The 21,118-nt window shown below is 36.5% G+C and overlaps 1 protein-coding gene and 1 long non-coding RNA gene across 10 annotated transcripts in view; one reads left to right on the top strand and one right to left on the bottom strand.

Annotated features, from left to right (window-relative positions):
* Positions 1–21,118, bottom strand: part of LOC121740021 (CUGBP Elav-like family member 1) — a 364,655-nt gene that overhangs the window by 37,530 nt on the left and 306,007 nt on the right. The window lies entirely within an intron of this gene.
* On the top strand, positions 13,832–20,376 carry LOC121740022. The gene is made up of 3 exons (XR_006037524.1): positions 13,832–13,842; positions 19,128–19,134; positions 20,283–20,376. It is a non-coding gene; the product is annotated as an uncharacterized LOC121740022 (long non-coding RNA).

Genomic DNA, 21,118 nt, shown 5'->3' with positions numbered 1-21,118 from the left:
ACGGACGTAGTTTGTGGCTGCCTTCACACGTTAATCGAGTAATAATGTAGGGAGCTATAATTTGTACGGCGCGGCGGCTAAGGTCGTTTGTCCATCGCCGACGTCGACGGGACGTCACCGACCAAAATTCAAATAAATTGCCACTCTAGGCCAGGGGTTACCAAACTTATTTTGTCTACTGCCCACTTTGAGAACTAATTATGTTTTAGCACCCCCATTGTTTCAATTTAAAATGCATTCAGATGAAATAAATCACCCCCGAAACAACGCCCCCATTTTTTGGGTCCCACATCGCCCCCCTTTTAGACCGTCAACAAGGGGCGTTATCGCCTACTTTGGAAAACGCTGATCTAGGTTTCATTTTGGTCTACGCCACTACAAAGCAGCGGCGGCATGAATCGCCAGATTAATGTCGGTAGAAAATGAAACCTACGCCTATGATCTTAAAGTGGAATTTTAGACTGGCCACATACAAACGTTTTCTGTATTCGAGTTCCGAGTTCGTTTCAAAATCGGAATGCGTGAAATCAGTGGAAAATACATTAACTGGCGCGAACGCGTTTTTCCGAACGTAAAGAATTTCGCACGTACGTTTCAAGTGTTTGCGCTAGTCTCACGGAATTCCAAATCATAATTTCACGTAAAGAAAACGTATACGGAAAACGGTGTGTATGGGGCCAGCCTTATCAGCCGAAAATAATATCGTTCTCGGTGACGGTGTTTGTGGACAAACAGCCAAACGGTTTTCAAATCGCGCCACCGCCGACACGAACACAGTTCGGGGCGAAGTGTCGACTAAATTATACGGTGACGTGTTAAAAGTTGAGTCGGCCATACTTTTACTGTGTGTGGTTATCGGCACGTGAACGTACGAGCTGAATTTTTCAAAGAAAAAACTATGCGACTATTTTGCAACGAATCTCTATTAATAAGATGCAACGAATATCTATAAGATGCAACGAATCTCTATTATTTAAGATCTATTAATAACTTAAGTTATTAATAGATCTAGATAATATCGAAATTCGTTTATCGCGCGGTAACCGTACATTTTTTCGGGATGAGAAGTATCCTATGTCCTTTCCCGGGACTCAAAGTATCTCCGTACCAAATTTCAGCAAAATCGGTTCTGTGGTTTGGACGTGAAGAGGACGTGAAGAGAACAGACAGACAGACAGACATACTTTCGAATTTATAATATAAGTATGGATAACGTAATAATATTTTTATTCACACGGCGAGGACTGAATAATGAATATTCTATTCTCTACGACTTATCTTCATATTAACGTTTACTTTAAGACTCGGCATAATGTGCCAAATTGTTTAAATATTTAAATATTTATTATAGGATTTAATTCAATGGAAATAAAAAGTAACTGTTTGTAGCAGCAGGCATCGATTAAGTTAATTTAGCTTAATAAAACTTCATTATGGCATGCAGCAATATTTAAAAGTTTTTAGCAGTCCGTATCGCACATCAAAACAAACTTGCGGCGATTAGAGTAGTCAAAAGTTGGAGTGGTCGAGTAGATAAAGTGGAAAAGCCAAAAATCCCCAAACAAAAAAGGACGCGTATAGCTCTGTAGTATTCAAGCGTCACCGACTCCGCCCCGATAAACGGTCGCCGTAAAACTGACGCCAAAGTGGACGTACCGGGAATGGCGAATGGGGAAGGGAATGGGCAACTATTTTCATGAAATAAATGCAGCTCTATCTATATTTTGGGCTAGGTATTATTTATATTTCAATGCGTGATGGAAAGTTTAATTTCTTAACAACTGACTACTTTCGTAGAGACAATGTAATACAAATTCCCAAAAGTTATAACATGAATGTAATGCAACATTAATGTAGATTCCTATGTTACTTGTTCGATCTAGTTCGTTTCCTATCAAACCATATAGATCATAGATCATAGAAAACAGACTGGATGTTGCATTAGAATAGCAACTAAAACTTCTAAGAGTATTTACTCAAAAAATATTTCTTGTCTTAATTTATGATGAATCATATAAAAGGTGTTATAAAGTGATTGAATATTTAAAACTCAGCTAATTATTCCTATGAGTTTTGACTCATAGGAATAATTAGCTGAGTTTTAAATATTCAATCATATTTATATTCGATATAATCCTAAGAAAGTGAATTCAGTTGTTTGTCGTAACGCCACTTTAAAGCTGTCCCCCGGTATGGTAGGAACAGATTAAGGAAATAAATCCAAGAAATTTAGATCCCCTCTAGCCCGCGATATACATAAATAATTCATCGGGCAAATTATCCGTCCCTGCGGGAACCCCCGACCCCCGACCTAAGTCTAAATTATTATCGAGTTTCATAAAGCTAATGTAACAATTAGCTACTGGTAGTTTACCAGTAAGATGTACCTAAGATGTTAAAATATTTAGGCTGAAATTTATTATTCGTAGGCTCCAATAATATCAAGATACAATCTTCTAGGCATAATATTATTATGATGTACTTTGTAAAAATTTTTAGGTAGAAAAATAAATGTCGAATCATTCACAAGACGTAATTTGCTAAATAAAGGCCCTAACTTAAATTTTTCGTTTACACGTAACATTCAAAATGCTAATACGTTACCATACTAAAAGTTGTCTTACAATATTTTCCAGTTTTTCATACGAGGAAAAATACTGTACTTTGACAATTTAGGTACAATATATTCAGAGTTAGATTACAGTTAAGGATTTGTCATGCTTTTGTCATTAGAAACATACCGGATTCTTCAAACCCAATTAAACTAACTATTCCATACTCACCGAACAAAGTTAATTATTTCCTAATCCCGCCTCATAATAACCACTATAATGGGTTAGTGAAGACATCTCCTACGAGATTATTACCGTTATTATGTGGAATGTTGAGCGAATAAACCCCCGTTAACGGCCGCATAAGCCGCGCGTAATGACGGATTACTTTGTATTGGTTATATATTGTGTTATTAGTTGCCACTGTAAGCTTCGACTACGTGGATGGTGTTCATTAATATACGCATTTCGGTTGCATAAAGCCTCCTGCACATTATATTTTATACAAGTTTGACAGTCAAGTGCGCGATGGGTCATAAAACTTTTACGATAAGTGTGACCCGCCCTGCAGCTCCCCGTCAAAATATGCGTGAAGTTTAAAGGTCTTTAAATGAGTTTTAATTGGTGACATATTGTCCAGTCACATTATACTTTTCACTATCGAAATTCAAAGCTTCTGCTGCAGCGCAGTAACGAAGTATTCCAAGGCAATTATGAAACAATGTTTCATTATGCGAATGTGCATTCAAATTCAATAACGAGTAATCGAGATCGCGAACGAGCTCGAGCTTAATATCGATTTAGAATCGAGTCGAAGTTGCGTGTAAATCGAATCGGGCCTTTGGCGATGCAACTGAAAATTAACGTGCACGTTCAAACCGTTGAACTTCATCGAACAACGGGCAATTACCGAGCACGCGACACTCGGCACGTCGTACACAAAGCGTGGATTACGCCTTTGAAAATATTACAAGCATCAATTTGTAAATTGAATCCTCCCCCCGGCCCCCGCAAACGTTTCCCAGGCGGCCTAGACGTACGCACACATTTGCATGCGGCGGATGTTTAACACGCGTCTCCTCGGGGAGTATCGCTTAAACTCGAGGTGTGAAGCCGGCATAACAGATGCATTGTTATCGCGCCTACACACGCACACACCGCCACATACAGAGAATTCCTCGTCAGGGTTGCCGTGATTGATGTTACGGATATTATTATGTCACACAATACATCCTTTCAAACAACTTGTATACAAAACTTTTTCGTAGCATGAAAAATATAAATATTGATTTATTTTGTTACTAACATAGAACGCTATCATCAATATATTTTCTTTCTTTGAGTAACTGAATATAGCAATGTTATATTATGACTATTTTTTTTTTATTTGCAACATCGGAAGTATAGGAGGACATAACTTAATCATACATTTAGTATTGTTAGAATATACACTGGGTTTTAAGGCTGTGTTTAAACTTTCAATTTCATTTTAATTTTATGTATTAAGAATTAGCAGAGATCACGTGCTTGTGACGAGGTCATTTGCATCAAAGAAAATTAATTTTAAACTCAATTAATGTGCCCTGTAAATCCAGTAATAGAACTATCACTCCCCACAAGAATTTGCAACAATTTCAATAACCTCAAGGATCTGGCAACCCTGAATAGTATGAATTACCTGTGGATCACCGTGTGCGCCGCGACGCACGTATTAACCAAACATCATACGCACACACTCACACCTAAATCCCAGCAAAGACATTCGAAACCACAAACGTATAGACGTGACACATAACTGATTACGTACGCGCGTTTGACGAAACGTTTTGGGGTACGCTCCGCGCTCGATTTATCACCAGCCATCACTTTTTTTTTCAGCAAATTGTCTGGCGTCCGGCCAGTAGTGATATTTTACTAAAACAAGTTATCGCCAGTACAACGTTAGGAGATAAATGTCTCAAATCAATTTGTTTATGCGATGCTCGACGTACGAGACGACGGCTACTTGAGTAAAGTTTGCGGCATATAAGTATATTGAGCTATTAATTTTACAATTGATTTATATTTTATGAAACGTTTATTGCCCACAAGATGACAAGATTCACTCTGGTATTTCTGCTCATAATATACAAAGCTTATAAACCAATGGCACGGAATTCCTAAAAGATATTTCCTATTGGAGTCTCCTAACTCTTTCATTATGAAGACCGTCAATTAAGTTCCTATCTATAATACTAGGGCAAAAGTTTTCGTCATTTTAATACAAAATTAACATAACGTAATAAAATAACTGCCTATGATTGCTCTACAATTTTGATAAGCTATCGGTAGTCGGTACATGTCATTCGAATTCATATCGAAACCAACGCACAAAAGCAATTTAAGGCGAGGACAAACCCCAATTTGTTATTTATTTACTCCCGGTTTACCTAGTTCCAATATAATAACGAAATGTAAAAAATATGAGATATAAAGCACAATATTTAAAAGGGTTTAAATCATAAACATTTTAATAAAACGTAATACTTTGGCTGTAATTAATTTACAAACATACCTCCGACAAAAATCTTTATCATCGAAATATAAGTAGGATAACACTTTTATTTGAATAAATTGTTCGTGAATCTATAATAAAACGGTCTGAACCGGTAAATATTTCCAAAGATATTTAAAAAACACATGAAAAATAACATAGGTACAGAAGATCCGCCCCTCGAAACTACAATTTTATGGTAAGCTAAAATGAATCTTATTGCGATGCGTACACGACTTCGGTTGTATGCAAGGTTATCGTTTTGGAATAGAGGTATGTGCTCGCCTTAAGCATTAAATCGGCGCTTAACCACACACTGAAAGAATTCACTGGAACGGATTAAGTATATTTGTTATACCATTACCACTTACCGTAAAGACGCCCGACTGCCGTCGGTTATTGAAGACGCGAGTGCATGAAGGAGGTAACTAACAATTTGAAGAATGTATTTTTTTTGCATAAGTGGAGGTTTTAGTACCGAGAAAATGATTTGATATAAAAAATGTGGGTTTAATATATAGCCACATAATATGTTAGCCATCTGATGAAGTAGGTAAGCTTCATTCAAATTATAAGGGAGAAAAAGAGTAATTACTTATATATTGCTCTCTGTAGTAAAATGTTATAGGTCTACCAGAATATGATGGCAAAAAGTGATAAAATAAACTAACTCTAGCAATACCGCGACTGGGGAAATTGGAATAAAACATTTTGATCCTTTTTTGGGTTCCGTACCCAAAGGGTAAAAACGGTACCTTCCTTACACATCAAGCGGGGATGACATTTTTTTTTTCGCGTCCACCCCATCGTGTGGGGTGTCGTTGGATAGGTTTTTTTAAAAATATTATGAGTTTTCATAGATCATATTCCAATTAAGGGATCCGTTGTGTCCCCCCCCTTCTACCAGCTAAACGGTGGCTTCTGGAAATGTGAAAAAATTCACGGGAGTAGGAAATATGCTGAATTTAAAAGGAAAATTATCACGGCTAAGAAAATTTCATAAGTTATTGAGTAATAGTCGATCAACTAAAAAAATCTATTCGGCGAAGTATACAGTGTGTAACAAAAAAAAGTGATAATACTTTAGGGTGTGTACGTGTTCCTTGTAGAGAGTTAACTGTGAAAGTAGAAGCGCCGAAAGACCAAAATTTTTTTTCACTTCTGTATGGGCAAGGGCCCGAGCGTCACGAATTTCCCCATACAAAAGTGAAAAAAAATTTTGGTCTTTCAGTGCTGCTTCAGAGTGCTGCAGAGTGAGTATAGCTCCATGTAGAGCTTCACAAATTCGAAGGTATTCTAAGTACATAAGAAAATACTGAGAACCTAAGATTTCACCCATATTGTGATAGTAAGTTGTCTTATCGCTCAGAGATCTGGGTCTAACAGGTAGGCACTTGATATATATGACCAAAAAATACTCAATTGTATCCTTTACTACTTTACTACTTTAATAATATTTACTACACGTTAGAAAGGGGAGGTACAGTCTGGATATGGACAGACAGACAGACAGACAGACGGACAGGCTGAAATATCTTTGTTATCGGGTCCCGTTTTTACCCTTTGGGTAAGGAAACAGAGGAAAATTGTCCATCTTTGTTATTATACTATACAGTATGCTGACACGGACAAAGTCGCGGGCAACAGCTAGTAGAAAATAAATTCTTGCAACATCGTATTGTTTTCTAAGGTGTTATATTAATTTATAAAATAAAAATAATGCCTTTGAATAAAAAATAGCAACAAAGTTACTTTTAAAACGTCTGACAATAGTTTTGGTCATTGAACAGTATCTTACACTACATGATACTAGTTCAGAACAATAATCTACAAATTATATATAAATATTAGCCATTTGAAAATAAGTAAAGTAAGACTCATTTTTAGTCCACTTTGGTTCCTGATACCTGACCAGGTGTCACACTTAGAGCTACACAAATTCGCAGGTATTCTAAGTACACGAGCTCTACTAATAACCTATGGTTTCATCCATCAGAGAGTAAGTTATGTCTTATCCTTCTGGGATCCAGGTCTATACGTACTTATGTCAAAGTTTACTACTTAAAAATTATATACAGATACGTAAAACAATGTTTGATGCATAAAATTCAATTGAAAAAATTCGTGAAAATGAATGTTAATCTTATAATAATTATAATAATATTCATTAAGTACTTTTTATTTGTAAATTATTCAAATATTGTGATTATTTGCAAAAAACCTACCAAACTGCTAATCTCGCGAGACCTCGAAATTGGCGAGATCTCGCGGTATTGTATTAATAAACTCGCGGGATCTCGCTTGAGCCCCAATCTCGCGAGATTTGCATTCCCTATACGGAACCCTATATTGCGCGTGGCCCGACACGCACTTCGCCGGTTTTTTCCTTGAAGCGGCTTATTCTGTGTGTTAAACATCCAAATATAAAAATTTATCCAATGATCAAGGATATTTTTTGAAAATCTTCAGTCAAAAACTGTCATTAGATTCTGGTAGACCTATAGTTAGTAGTTACCGACTTCTTTCACTCATGTCTTCAATTATAAGACGCGATTCACACGTGCGCTAAGAGGACGCGAAATGCAAAATAGGTTTAGGGGTCTTACCCACTCGTGAAAACCGCGCACTAGCTGCCGCCAGCTGAAGCTATTAATTATTCACAACTCGGAGACGGAAGGCTTGCTAGTGTATTGAAATAAGCATCTTCCAAATACACTTCAAGTTGATTTTAATTCAATGCGAGTGGAAAACAGAAACAGTGTCTATTTAGATTGTGTTTAGATTGTATAAATAATGTTCTCGCTATATCATAATATTAATACGCGAACGAAAAACTTTGTAACCCTTTTTACGAAAAATGGGGAAAGGTAGGTGCATGAAATTTTGCACAGTTATAGTTTATATGGCGAAGGAGTGCATCGAACTAATATTATTTTGAAATTATGATTTTATCATATATATTTTTAACAAATAAAATATTACACACGCTACAACACACACATATGAGAAATTACAAATTTTTGAGTGACAAGCCTATACATACGAATTATACTCTTTTATTTATGGTTGAAGTCTGTTGACAACAAGTTGACAAATTGAAAATGGATTATAGTTTTTTTATTGAATCTAAGATACTATTTAGACAATGCTTACACGGCCCCAGAGACAAGAGTTGAAAAAAATATGATAAATTCAATATTTTTTACAAAATATAGGTACTTAGTAGTCCTAATGTCGTTGAAACTAAGGTCGAATTTCGACCATTGGGCGATCTCTAGTTATTCTTAAATTGTTAATTTTATATGTGCATTATTTTCACGAATTGTTTCCTTCGATAGAAATGTTTGTAATTACAATACCAGTAAACTGCAGCTAACTTACCTGAAACAGAAAAACATACTCATTAAAACATATCAACATGAAGCCGATAAATACATATTTATCTATAATTTAGCACTAAATCATAAATCATAATAAACCATAAATTAATCATATCGTAATCGTTATAGCATAAAATAACAATACAATCGGTACACTTAAAACTAACCATTTCAACAACCTAAAACATAGTAACTATTATAACTAAAAGACACTTTAAAATTCTGTTAGAATAAGGATAATCCGGTTAAATAAAGATTTAACATTTTTATTTAACCAGAATTTCGGTAAAAGCTTAACACGAATGTAACATCGTCACCGCGCTTATGAAATCCTGGCCACTGGTATATCTGTATGCAGACCACGCGCCGCAGCGTCCGGGCTTTTGACGTGACGGCCAATGAACGCGGACCATTGTCTTGTATTTAAAAAAAAGTTAAATTATCATATAATTTGAATAAAGAATACTTTCTATGGTTATCGCTTAAAAAGCATTGGTAGACATGACAAAGTAATTGGCAAATTGAATGAAGATGAAGAAACATGTGAAGAGCTATTACAGTCGGAACTGTAAGCTGCTGCACGGGATCCAGTGAGTCGGATAGCTGCCGTGCGGGGCCGATGCTACGTGCTGACCAGGAGAGATGTGCTCTGCTTGCTGACCGGTCGGTGTAGTGAGAAAGCCCGTTGATGCCGATGCGGAGTCGCCCAGGCCGCGGTACATTGCGGCTAGTGGACGATGTACACAATGAGGTGATGCTGGCTGGCGCAGTGCGGAGGGGCGGGGAGTGATGATGATGAAGGAGGCGTGTTCTGTCGAGGGTCACCAATGAGGGAATATGTTCGTGGCGGCTAAAGGAAGATCTTCCGACCGAGCGAGGTGTTATGCCCGGTCAGGCCGAAGCCCACGTGATACATTTCAGCTGTCGTATATATTATACCGACGCGCTCAGAAAACTTCGATAGTGCGATGCAGGAATGTTAGGCGAATTGTGGATACCGCCACATGGTTAATGAAAAGTTTTTAAGTCCTGATGAAACTATATTATAAATAAATTATGTATTTTTGAACATAGCTTATTTCAATTATATTCTAAAGCAAAAAATCTGCTTGAATGTCATAATTGCGCTGGCGTTATCGCGTATCAATAAATGAAGTATGGAGAGTGAAAACAATATTCTGAGTTACGGGAAAGGACATAGGACACTTCTGTATAATAATATGAAGAAATGCACGGCCTCGCGGGATAAGCGATGACATTTTAAATTAAACTAGAGATCGCCCGATGGTCGAAATTCGACCTTAGTTTCAACGACATTATGACTACTACCTAACCTATATTTTGTAAAAAAATATTGACTTTATAATATATTTTTTCAACTCTTGTCTCCGAGACTCAGCTGATCTCAGGCTGGCCGTGTAAGCATTGTCTAACAGTATCTAAGTAATAGTATCTAAGATTCAATAAAAAAAACTATAATAATATTGAAGTCAACAGACTTCAACTATAAATAAAAGAGTATAATTCGTATGTATAGGCTTGTCACTCAAAAATCTGTCATCTTTCCTAGTGTGTGTGTTGTAGAGTGCGTAATGTTTTATTTGTTAAAAAAATGTATGATAAAAGCATAATTTCAAAATAATATTAGCTCGATGCTCGCTTCGCAATCGCTCTTTCACCATATAAACTATTATAACTGTGCAAAATTTTAATCACCTACGTTTCCCCATTTTCCGTCAACAAGTTTTTCGTTCACCTATTAATATATAAATATCTAAAATATCTAACTATTATATAAAGGATTTTTATTGCTGCATTTAACAGTCTGATCATCCAATATCCTCTATCTGCGAGATTACAGACCTTGATACTAAACTCATCTGTGAGCGCCATGTCTCATTGTAATTCGGCAGGTAACTGGTAGTATAAACAGTGGTATATAGTCTGGAATAGCGACTATCTCCTCCACTATTGACATAGACTTTAATAGAATTATTTCGAGAACTTAGAGTACGTTTTGTAGCATAGAAAGAGCGATAGGCCCATTTTGTCTTGTAGAGCTCTTTCTACTTTAGATTAGGAGTCTAATTGTGAGTCGTTGTAATCACGATTCACGAATTTCTTACGTTATAAATAAGCCATCAATAAAATTGATAATATAATTTTGGACACCAAAATTAAGACACCTTAGAAAAAAGCGAAGAGCCATCAAAATTTTTCTTTCACTATTATGAGTTGCCTAGATGTTTTGTGAAACAAATAGCCGCTCACTGTGTGTGTAACTTTTAGTATCACTTCGATGTTTTTACCCATCTTCCGTGGTTGACAAAATCGCCATGTCAAGTTGAAAATTAATTTCATATTCGATATTTCAAATTACGACGGCTGACTGGGAATTTTCAATTTATCGCCTTGGGGAATACAAATCGAGCAAACGTAAAGCGTTGAAAGTTTCAAACGGCATTTACTGATACTATTTGAAATTAAATTTTGTAACCATTTTTATATTTTAGGAAACTAATAATTTTTAAGCTAGATAATCATAAAAATATCTCAAAAAATGTTAAACCTTATTCCTTAAAATAGCTACAAAGAAAATGTCATGAAACATAATATCATAAAAAATAAAAATGCATTTTTCAATTGAAAATCAAGAACATGAAGATGATAATAATGGTGCTTATGTATTGCATCGATTGCAGTGAAAAATTAATTGATTTCCAGTACTCTGCTAATATCAAGGTAACAGAAATGACGAGGCTTTTATTAGGCCACGACCTACGTGCTGTGAGCCTGTACGCGTCATCGATGCGATAATGTTAAAGCCTTTACACATGTACGTATTAAAGTCAGCGAAACGAGTTACACTTAGTCGTGCGACCATTATTTCAGAAATTCGCCCTATAGTCAATATTTTGTACTTTCTGGTTTGTGAAAAAATGGGTTATTAAATTAAAATGTAATAAAGCGTAAGTTAATGCAGCACAAATAATTTTGGCACTTGTTTTTATATTTACACCGAAATAAGTGTCAAAAAAGATAAAATAGGAAATGCTACTAAACATATTCTGCACATACATAATTATACCAGTACGACTACTGTATCAGCCTTGTTCTGCCGTTTTTTTCCAATTTATTAGAGAGTAAATTAGGCGAAAAATGTTCCAGTAAATGGGCAGTTTCAGTCGACCGTTTGCGCGCGGCCTATACGCCCATATTGTTGCTATTAAATTGTTTATCGCATCATTGAGGTCAATTCGTTTAGAAAACAGGAAATTAATTTTGTGAGCGCGTTTAATTACTGGTGCTTGCGGGCCGTTTAAAAATAATGCGATATTAATGAGTCCGCTCACGTTTGACACCGGCTAAAGTTGTTTCACTGTTTAAACTTTAGTTTAATCTAAGTTTTAGATTAGAGGTGGCAAACACTCACCTTGACTTTAATAATAATTATACTTATTTCTATATAAAAATTATCTTTATCTGGGATGATTCAGATTGTGATGTCGTCTATAGCATTCTCAGTCAACGCTGGTCAGGCCAGTCATGGACGAAAAAGCCCCTCGATTTTAGTATTTCAAAGCATTTGGCCATCATGGGATTTAATGGGGTAACTGCTTAGTATATTAAACATAAAAAACTTGAGAGGTGTCAAGGGACACCCGAATGGAACGAAGTTATTTCTTATGTTCAAAAAACCTGTAAGTATACATAATATACACTCAAAAAAATTAAAAAAAAAACGCCATCTAAAATACTAACAACGCGTCACTGTTTTTTCTCAAAAACCGCTATCTAGTTGACGCACAGGAATACTATCAACGCCCTCTGCATGCATGCAGGTCCTAATAAAAGTGTCGTTACAACTTTTTCGGTCGTTCCAATAATTTTGTGTTTATGAGATTTTTCTATATTTTCTTTTCTCAAATACTGCATTCTTTATATTTTAGGCTCGTCACAAAACATTATCAATTGATAAATATACAGCAGAAAATTAATTTATTTTGTACAATGTAAACGTAGTGGAGGCTACATTTTCGATATTACAAACAGAATAGGATACTTAGTAGTTCATAGAAGCGGCAGTGTTCCGTTAATACAATCGCGAATATGAGTGCAGGCTGCCGATGCCGTACAAAGCTCTATTGTACAATTTGTACGTGCATATTCTATTAACATCGAGTCCACAGATCCGGTAACGTAATCTTGAATCAGTACCTAGTTGCCTACTATGAAAAGTAAGACCTAGTACACAAACCATTTTTAAAACGCGCGTTTTCGAAAATTAAAATTATATGTCAGTTTAATCGCACGTTAGTCAAATGTCGCTTTACATTTTAATCTAAAAAAGTACATTGTAACCTCGCAAGCCTCTAGTAGTCTTTTCGAAGCGCGGTTTAGGTAAAGCACGCGCCTGCCAATGTGCAATTAAAAAGCAATAGATTAGTAGACTTTAAAATTTCCATGAAAATGTTGCAAATTTAAACGCAAGCTCTTACAACCTTTTCAAAACGCGCGTTAGTACAGATACGTTTTCGTTATAGTGCGTTTGATAGCACCCAATGTACACCAGGTCTTACAGGAGTTACAAGTTCATGCAATACGCTGACAGCAAACGCCCGGGGATGAACCGCAGCCCATTGTTACAATCTGCTGATCAATCATTGCACTATTCACTAAATACTATATATCTGGACTAATTACACCTTGATGAAATAAGATTCTATTAATGTGATTGAACATCAATACAACCTGGATCAAGTCTGGATCCTGTCAAACTGGTTATTTTAAATCAAACTAATTTATTGCAAAAAAGAAAACATAAAACTCCTTAAAAGCGTTGAGTATGACGTGATATTCAAAGGTAATTTAAGTTATAGAGCTGAAAACTAGAACTTTCTTCCATAATTTTTTTTTATTACTGCCATACAGCCCCATGTGTGGATTCTAATTAATCCTTGTTTTTGTTTGAAATCGAGTCTAATTTGTGTTCGCGTGACTATAGCTGCGTGCGGACTGCGCCAGTTCTTCATAACTTCACTACGATTTCCATCGCTATAACCTTATACCCATTCAGATTTATATTACCTTATACCACCTTTATACCAACGGCTTAGAGTACACAGTGATATAACTCCGAGGTAATAAAACTCTGAACGGACGATAGCTTTACATCAATCTCAGTATCTTGACGTTTTGTGACTCCATACCATGTAACGATTTTGTAAATCACGTGTTAAGTAATTTTGTACATTTAAACAGATGTAGCCAAGCTCGAGTTATAACATTCTTGATTATGGTAAAGAGCTATTATATAATACTATAATCCGTTTATCACTTTGAGTGTTCGTTATTTATTTAATTTCACCGCAGTACAGTACTTTTTCGGAGTGTCCCGAAAAAGTCCAGCTACAAGAGCGTTGTACTTTTCACAATGGCGAAAAGTACAACGCTCTTGTAGCCGATTTTAGAACATAGAAAATCTGGGCTTCGGGATTCGTTTAGTAGTTGTGTGTGTGCGCGCCTTTATAATATTATCAATGTTACGATATTTAATTATATACAGAATATTCCCAAGATTTTTTTTGTGCTCGATCGTATTGAAACCTAGAAAATGGGGCTTATTATAAATAATCTTATAGAGAGAATATTAGCTTAGAATTTTTGTGCTTCATTTGATTAAAACATAGAGAACAGAGATGAAGTGATCAGCCAGTGGCGGGGCAAGACCTAAATTTGATGTGGGCAAGGTATATATTGCGAGGCCCCCTAAAATATATTTTGTGAGGCCCCCTGATGGATGACGCAAGAAGACGGATTTTTGGAGAGAAATAATTTTTTGATACTCAAACTTTTATTACGAAACTTTTTTTATGAATATTTGAGTATCAAAACTTGTAAATCCTTTAAAAAAAAGTCCTCGTGGTCCAAGGGGCGCGAGGCCCCTTAGACCGCGAGGCCATGGGCGGTCGCCCACACCGCCCACGCTTTACGCCGCCCCTGTGATCAACACAATTACCTGATACAGCTGTATCGAACAATCGACCTAATAGCGGCGCGGCGAGTTGAGATATTTCGAATAATCGGAATCCGTCGATTACCGAGCTAGCCTAATGAGATACATAGTTCGACTTGTTGAGATTCCAGTACCGAGAAATTCCCGGTTATTAGAAGTAATAATTTATATCTGCGATCGTCAGAACCGTTTAAGCAGATTATCAGTGCTGTTGAATTTGTAAGAGCTACGTTAATTTTATCAAACAAGATGTGCTCAGTAATTATATTTACTCCCAAACCGATTTTGATGACGACTGCCGGTTTTATTGAAACATTTACTTAGGAGTATCAAAGTTAGGAGTATTTCGTAGTACTCAAGTGTGTGAGCAGTACAAACAAGCACTCTTCGAGCTCTTGTGTACGTAAGCCGTTAAAGGAGCCAGCCTAATCACTAATCAGCTGATACATGCTAAAAGATTTATATCCATACTAATATTATTTAAAATGCAAAAATGTGTCCATCAGTGTGTTCGTCTGTCTATCTGTCTATCTGTTACCCCTTCATGCCAAATCCGCTGAACCAATTTTGCTGATACGAGTTCCGGAAAAGGACATGAGATACTTTTTCCCGGAAAAGTGAGCGGTTCAATCAAAATAAACGAATTTTGGCGCAACCGAGTTGAGGGCCTCACCTGTAATCCTCAGTAATACATAAGGGGAAAACCAACAACTTTGGGAATCCCCGACGCACTCGCATCGGTGTATCGTTGAGGCGACATTTTCGCGAACACGCCCAATTATAGCGCGAAAGTATCGAGCACGCTTCAGCCGTCAGAGGCGTCGATTGACACGTCGTCGTTCCACATCGGTTCTGCATCGGCATTCGGGAACCGAATACCGCACGCTAAGTGACATCACTATTTATAACCGACCACTACTACGTGAACTCTCTACGCTCTACGGTGTATACAATTGTGTGGAGTTATTATTTGATGAGCCGGCAGATGTTGATTTGACACGGTATAGCATAATAATATGGTGCATGTTGTTATATATAGATATTATAAGCCTTCCTCTTGCATCGCTCTATCTACCAAATTAAGAGATGACATAAGAGAAGCATACTTAGGGACTAAACTAACTTGTTGGGAACCTACTTTGTTTTATACTATGTAATCATTATTATTAAATGAAATACATTAATAGTTTCGAATTTCAATCCAAATCGGTGTAGCAGTTTAAGAGTCCGTATACGAAATTTTGCCGATTTCGCTGATTTAACAGACGTGGTTTAACAGTTAAAATTCAGTCTTTCTATAAGTTTTAATGCACAACATGAAAGATCATTTCAATTATCATCTAATGTTGGAGTTACATTTTTTTTTGTATTTTTAAATAATCCAACTCAAACCCGCAACAGTTTTGTGATTTTTACTATAAAAGGTTTAGAATATCACCTATTTATGGATTGTATTGACGTCTTAACGGTATGAAAAAATACAATGTACTGTTGAGAAAATCGTCTATACAATGTTGAAATTACTTTTTACCACTTTAATATAAAATAGTTGTAAAAGAATATAACTCATATTCATGTGGATAAAATTTACAAACTTATGTTCATTGTTTACTGCATCTGCATAACTGAACTAGAATGAAAACATAATTTTATATATTTTAATTAAAACTTTTCCGAACATAACACAGACTCGTCCAAACAAAAACTCTAAAAGTCATCTAAAAGTGTAAAACAATAAGAAATTCAATTGAATAAAGCGAGTTGTTTCTTCAAAGTTTCATAAGTACACTCGAAAATTAGTAAAGCAAAAGTTTCCAAGACAAACTACGAAGTGAAAAGTTCTTTATAGATCGGTCACGTTTTATTTCTAGTACACTAATGACTGATGCGTCACCTGAACTTCTTGTGGGACGACGGGCGAATATCAAACATTTGTTTAACTAATGGAGCTGCGAACCGACACACTTTTATCGGAGCGCTTATAAAAACAGTTAAACCGATACCGTCGGCACACAGACGTAAGTTGTCCAAAAAAAAAAAACACAAAGCCAATGTTTTCGTAGCTGAAAATTTCGGATTTCATTGCGTAAAGCAGCAATACGTTTATCACATTAATTTTGGAAATGCATTAATTACATGTTAAAAGCCCGCATTTCCGCAAAAAGAATTTAACGTTGTATTTTCAGAGATTATTATCCGACCGATCGAAAAGCGGTGGTAGAGATTGTGCCTATTTCTTGGCACGGGCATGTAGACTGCATGAGACGCATGAACCTCCTATTATAGCCTTCTGACCGAGTGTTATGGTAGGTTAGTAAATATGATAGTTTCTCGGTATTTTTTTCTCAATGAATATAATAGTCCGGTGGGCGCGTCGCGCCGACTCGACAGTGATTGATTTCGACCACGCTCTGCTTTGTTGTGATCATAGAAATGAATCAAGATAGAACGGCGACGCGCGTCTGTTGCTAAGGAATCGCTCGTGTCAATTTTCGCTTTGCTTTTAATTAAAACAAATAACTTACCCGTGGCAAGAAATACCTCCCTTTGACCGATTCACTTTCGTACTTCTGTTTTTACAATTAGACACTGCACAATGAGGTATTTTTGCACAACCGCTCCGGTGTAATCAAGTCGAGACGTGCGCGCTTACTGAATGAACGTTTAATGAATCTTGCACGACAGAGCAAGATTGAAACACGCGTACTCCACCCGCTTAGCCGTTCTATTTTGATTTATTTTTGTGGTTGTGATCGTATTTTCAGCTCAACAATTCAACTATGCGTAGTTAGTAGCTCCAGATTTATTGTTTTAAATATTTATTAGTGGATAACGTTCGACCAGTTTTCGATTTCCGAGCGCTGGCTGGATTATTTGTAGTTTTTTGCGGCACAGCGATCAGTGAAATATGCAGCTGATTTTGAAGCTCGTAAAGTATGAGCTATGAAGCATCTTTTAAAAGTACTGTTTATTTATTAACTCTAGCGATGAGATTTTAGTACATTGGCTTATTTATGACCTACTTTACAACAAGTGTTTATGTCAAGAATTTTCCTCTTGATATCTCTTCTCATCGTTCGTAATTATAGTTTTTTCAGAATTTTTCAAACCAACTGTTTTTTTTCTGAAAATTTAATAACATACAAATAAAAGTTAGTACATAATACATATTGCTAACTACAATTCTCCGCGTAGAAATTGGCAAATTTGTATGACAAGACTATTAAGAAATAGTGCGAACACTAAAAATTAGTATTAACGATGTGATTACCGCTAGATCAGTCAACGACGCGTCGCGGCGCGGCGAGACGCACGTGCTACGTTCGTCACTCGCCGCCTCTGGACGACGAACAATATTTAGAAACATTATTCGTGTGTCCTATTTATTGATATTCTTTAAAAATATCTTCAACCGATCTACAGCTGTAGTTTGACAAATTTATTCTATGCAGTGGTAGAGTTGATTGATTATGATATTATTATTATTATGGTGATTAATGTGATTACTGGTTTTTTATTTTGAGCATACTTACTTAATTTTAATTTCATGAAATGATGCCCTATAATTCTTGCTCGGCTCGGCCGAATTTCGTGAAATTTGGTACATACATAGAGTACTAGATGACGCCCGCAATTTTATCGCGACGGAACCGTACATTTTTCTGGCTATCGAGAAAGGTCATAGGATAATAAAAGTATTCTATGACCTTTCTCGGGACTCAAAGTATCTCCATACCAAATTTCAGCAAAATCGGCGGTTTGGGCGTGAAGACGTAACAGACAGACACACTTTCGCATTCGCATTCACATTTATAATATTAAGTATGGATTTATAGATGCCACCGGGGAGGACATAGACTACTTTTTATCACTCTAAAATGCATCTGCATAATGTTCATGTGAGAATTTATATTATGCGTACGAAGCCGCGGACACGAGCTAGTATGCCATAAAAATTGTTGTGTCACTGCAAATTTCACCGGTTATTATATTACGAGCTCGGCAAACGTTGCAAATATTTGCCGTCAAACTACAAAGCGTTGTAAAATTTATAGTTTAAAATATTTATCGGGGATAACATCGTTCCGTGAGTTAGGTTAGCCGACTGTATTATAAGCGGGCATCGTTTAAGCGCCGAGATTTCAATCTGCCTCGGTAACTGAAGGCTCGCCGATGGACCAGATTACTCTGACCCCCTCTCGTTACAATATTTGCATGGCATTCAATTAAAGTATGTAATGGGTTTGCCTATTTTATTTATTTATTTATTCTTTATGCACAGAGTTAAACAATGATACATTTAAAAGTTATAATAATGCAACGGTGTACTTATCTCTTTAAGAGATCTCTTCCAGCAAACCTTATAAATAGTGGATGTATTTGTCATAGATGGGCCATGTACACAAAGAGACACAAAAAAAGGTAAAAGAGAAAAAAACAAAAAAAATAACTTATGCTAACTTGAACACTAACAAGCTAAAACTAAGGTAAAATATAGATAAAATAATACTAATAATAAATACTTACATAAAAACGCAAAATACGATATTATACTGATACTATAAAATATACACAAAATACAATAAAATATAAACAAATATAACAAAAACAGAAGAATAATGTGAAGACAGATGTACATTGGTCAGAAAAAAAGTCTTTATAATGTAATGGAAAAAAAAATGTATATTATAGATATGAAATGAACACAATGCTATGGCAATTATTATAAGCAGATGGTTTTGCTCGCTGTTACACTTTTACACAATGATCTATGAATGTTTATTCTTCACAATTTTTAAGTCAATAACGAGTACCTCATTCACTCGCACAAACAATAAATTCCACCATGGCTGACTGTTTCGATACCTCCGATATGGAATACATTTGGCACAATTTAAAAGCGACGGTGATAAATAAAACATTCGCATATTCGCTGCGATACAGCGTGATTCATGAACTTATAATTCGGACTTTATAATTCACATTGGGGAATGGAAAAAGTTGCGTTATTGGCGATACTGCGCTGAAAGTGGGCGAATGTGAGTTATGGCGCCCGTGTGAGTTGAGGCAGAGTAGGGTGAGCCCCAGCGGAAGCGCACGATTTATTGTTCATGGTCAAAATATAATTATAATATTGATGTTTAGCTTTGTCCCCACTGTGCCTTTTTCTGTTCGTCAAAAACTAGGCCTTAAAATCCGTTATGGATGATTTATACAGTATTTTTCAGAGCGAAGTAACCGCTCCTCAAATACTGTAGCGCCTGGGACAAAATTTTTAAATGTCCGTGGTTGCCCAAGCGCATACGGCATTCTCGCATCATAATCGGCCTAGTCCAGAGGAGAGCTGAACTAGTCAATACGTCTGGGACTATGTGCGGGTTTCCTCGCGATGTTTTCCTTCACCGTACGAGCGTCCGTATTATGTAGGTACTTGAGATCAGAAAATGTCTCATTGGTACACGCCTCCACCAGGATTCAAACCTGCACCCTCTAAAGAATGCGAACGTAAGGTCTACCCATTAGGCCACGGACGCTCTTGTTTGTTCGTCAAGGACATGCGTTATAGCGCAGTTAACGGCGAACGTGCAGAGGCATGCCCGCGACGCATGCCCTCTGACCGTATCCAAAACTTTCGCTTTGTTATTAAAAATGACAGTTGGCGTTGCATTCGTTGACGCATTCAATTATTGAATGCGCCAAAATTAAAGTTGAATTAAAGAAGATGACAAAAATTGAAGACGAAAGCGCATAGTGTGGACATAGCTATTGGATGTTCAACTGTTTGCTGAAGATACAGCGAGTTAGGCTGATTTTCCTGTCACGCTGACCGCTCGCTGACCGTCGGCGCCGATAGCGAAATGTATGAAATATCAGCGCTGACCGCTACGCGTTATTCAAAAACGCTTCCTACAATTTCATACATCTCGGGCCATCGGTGCCGATGGTGCACGCGCAGTCAGCGTGACAGGAAAATCAGCCTTACAGTACGTATCATTCGAAAAAAAACTTGCGCTGAAAATGGGCGAATGTATGGCGCCTAACCTAGGTAAGTGTAGTGCAGGGTTAATGCGGTGAATCTAATGAAAACATACAATTTGTTGTTGAGTTCATGAACTCTCTGTATCTTTGTTAGTCAATTAATGATACAGAGAGTTGATCAATTATTGTTTTCCCAAAAAAAAAAGTCACGTTATTGGCAAAATTGTGCTGAATGTAGGCGCATGTGAGTTACGGCGCCCATGTGAGTTCAGCTGATCGAGTAGGGTGAGCTCTAAGGAAAACACAATTTATTGCCAAAGAGAAACGTATTAACGCTCAGTAGCAGTTAAACTGTTTTCTAAAACGTTTCATAACTTTTATTGCCAATTATTTTACAATTTTAAATAAACAAATCATAAAGTTGTTTAATAAACTTATTCTGAAATGTAATATTCACTATTAAATAGTTGTGTAAATGCTAACTAGCTCAGCTTCTGTCCTCAATACGAATGTTGGTCATTAGAGAAAATCATTCGCAAGGTCGAGCGATAATCCGACTGTAACTAAACAATAAAACAGCTAATGTTCCAATGTTCCATGTATTATTGTACAAGGCTAAGTATTTTAAGACGAATAAAGAGTACAAAATGTTACGTGT

The sequence above is a fragment of the Aricia agestis genome, chromosome 2, assembly GCF_905147365.1.
Source record: "Aricia agestis chromosome 2, ilAriAges1.1, whole genome shotgun sequence".
NCBI lineage: Eukaryota > Metazoa > Arthropoda > Insecta > Lepidoptera > Lycaenidae > Aricia > Aricia agestis.
Note: the sequence above shows the minus strand (reverse complement) of the source record. Positions and strands in the feature narration are given on the sequence as shown.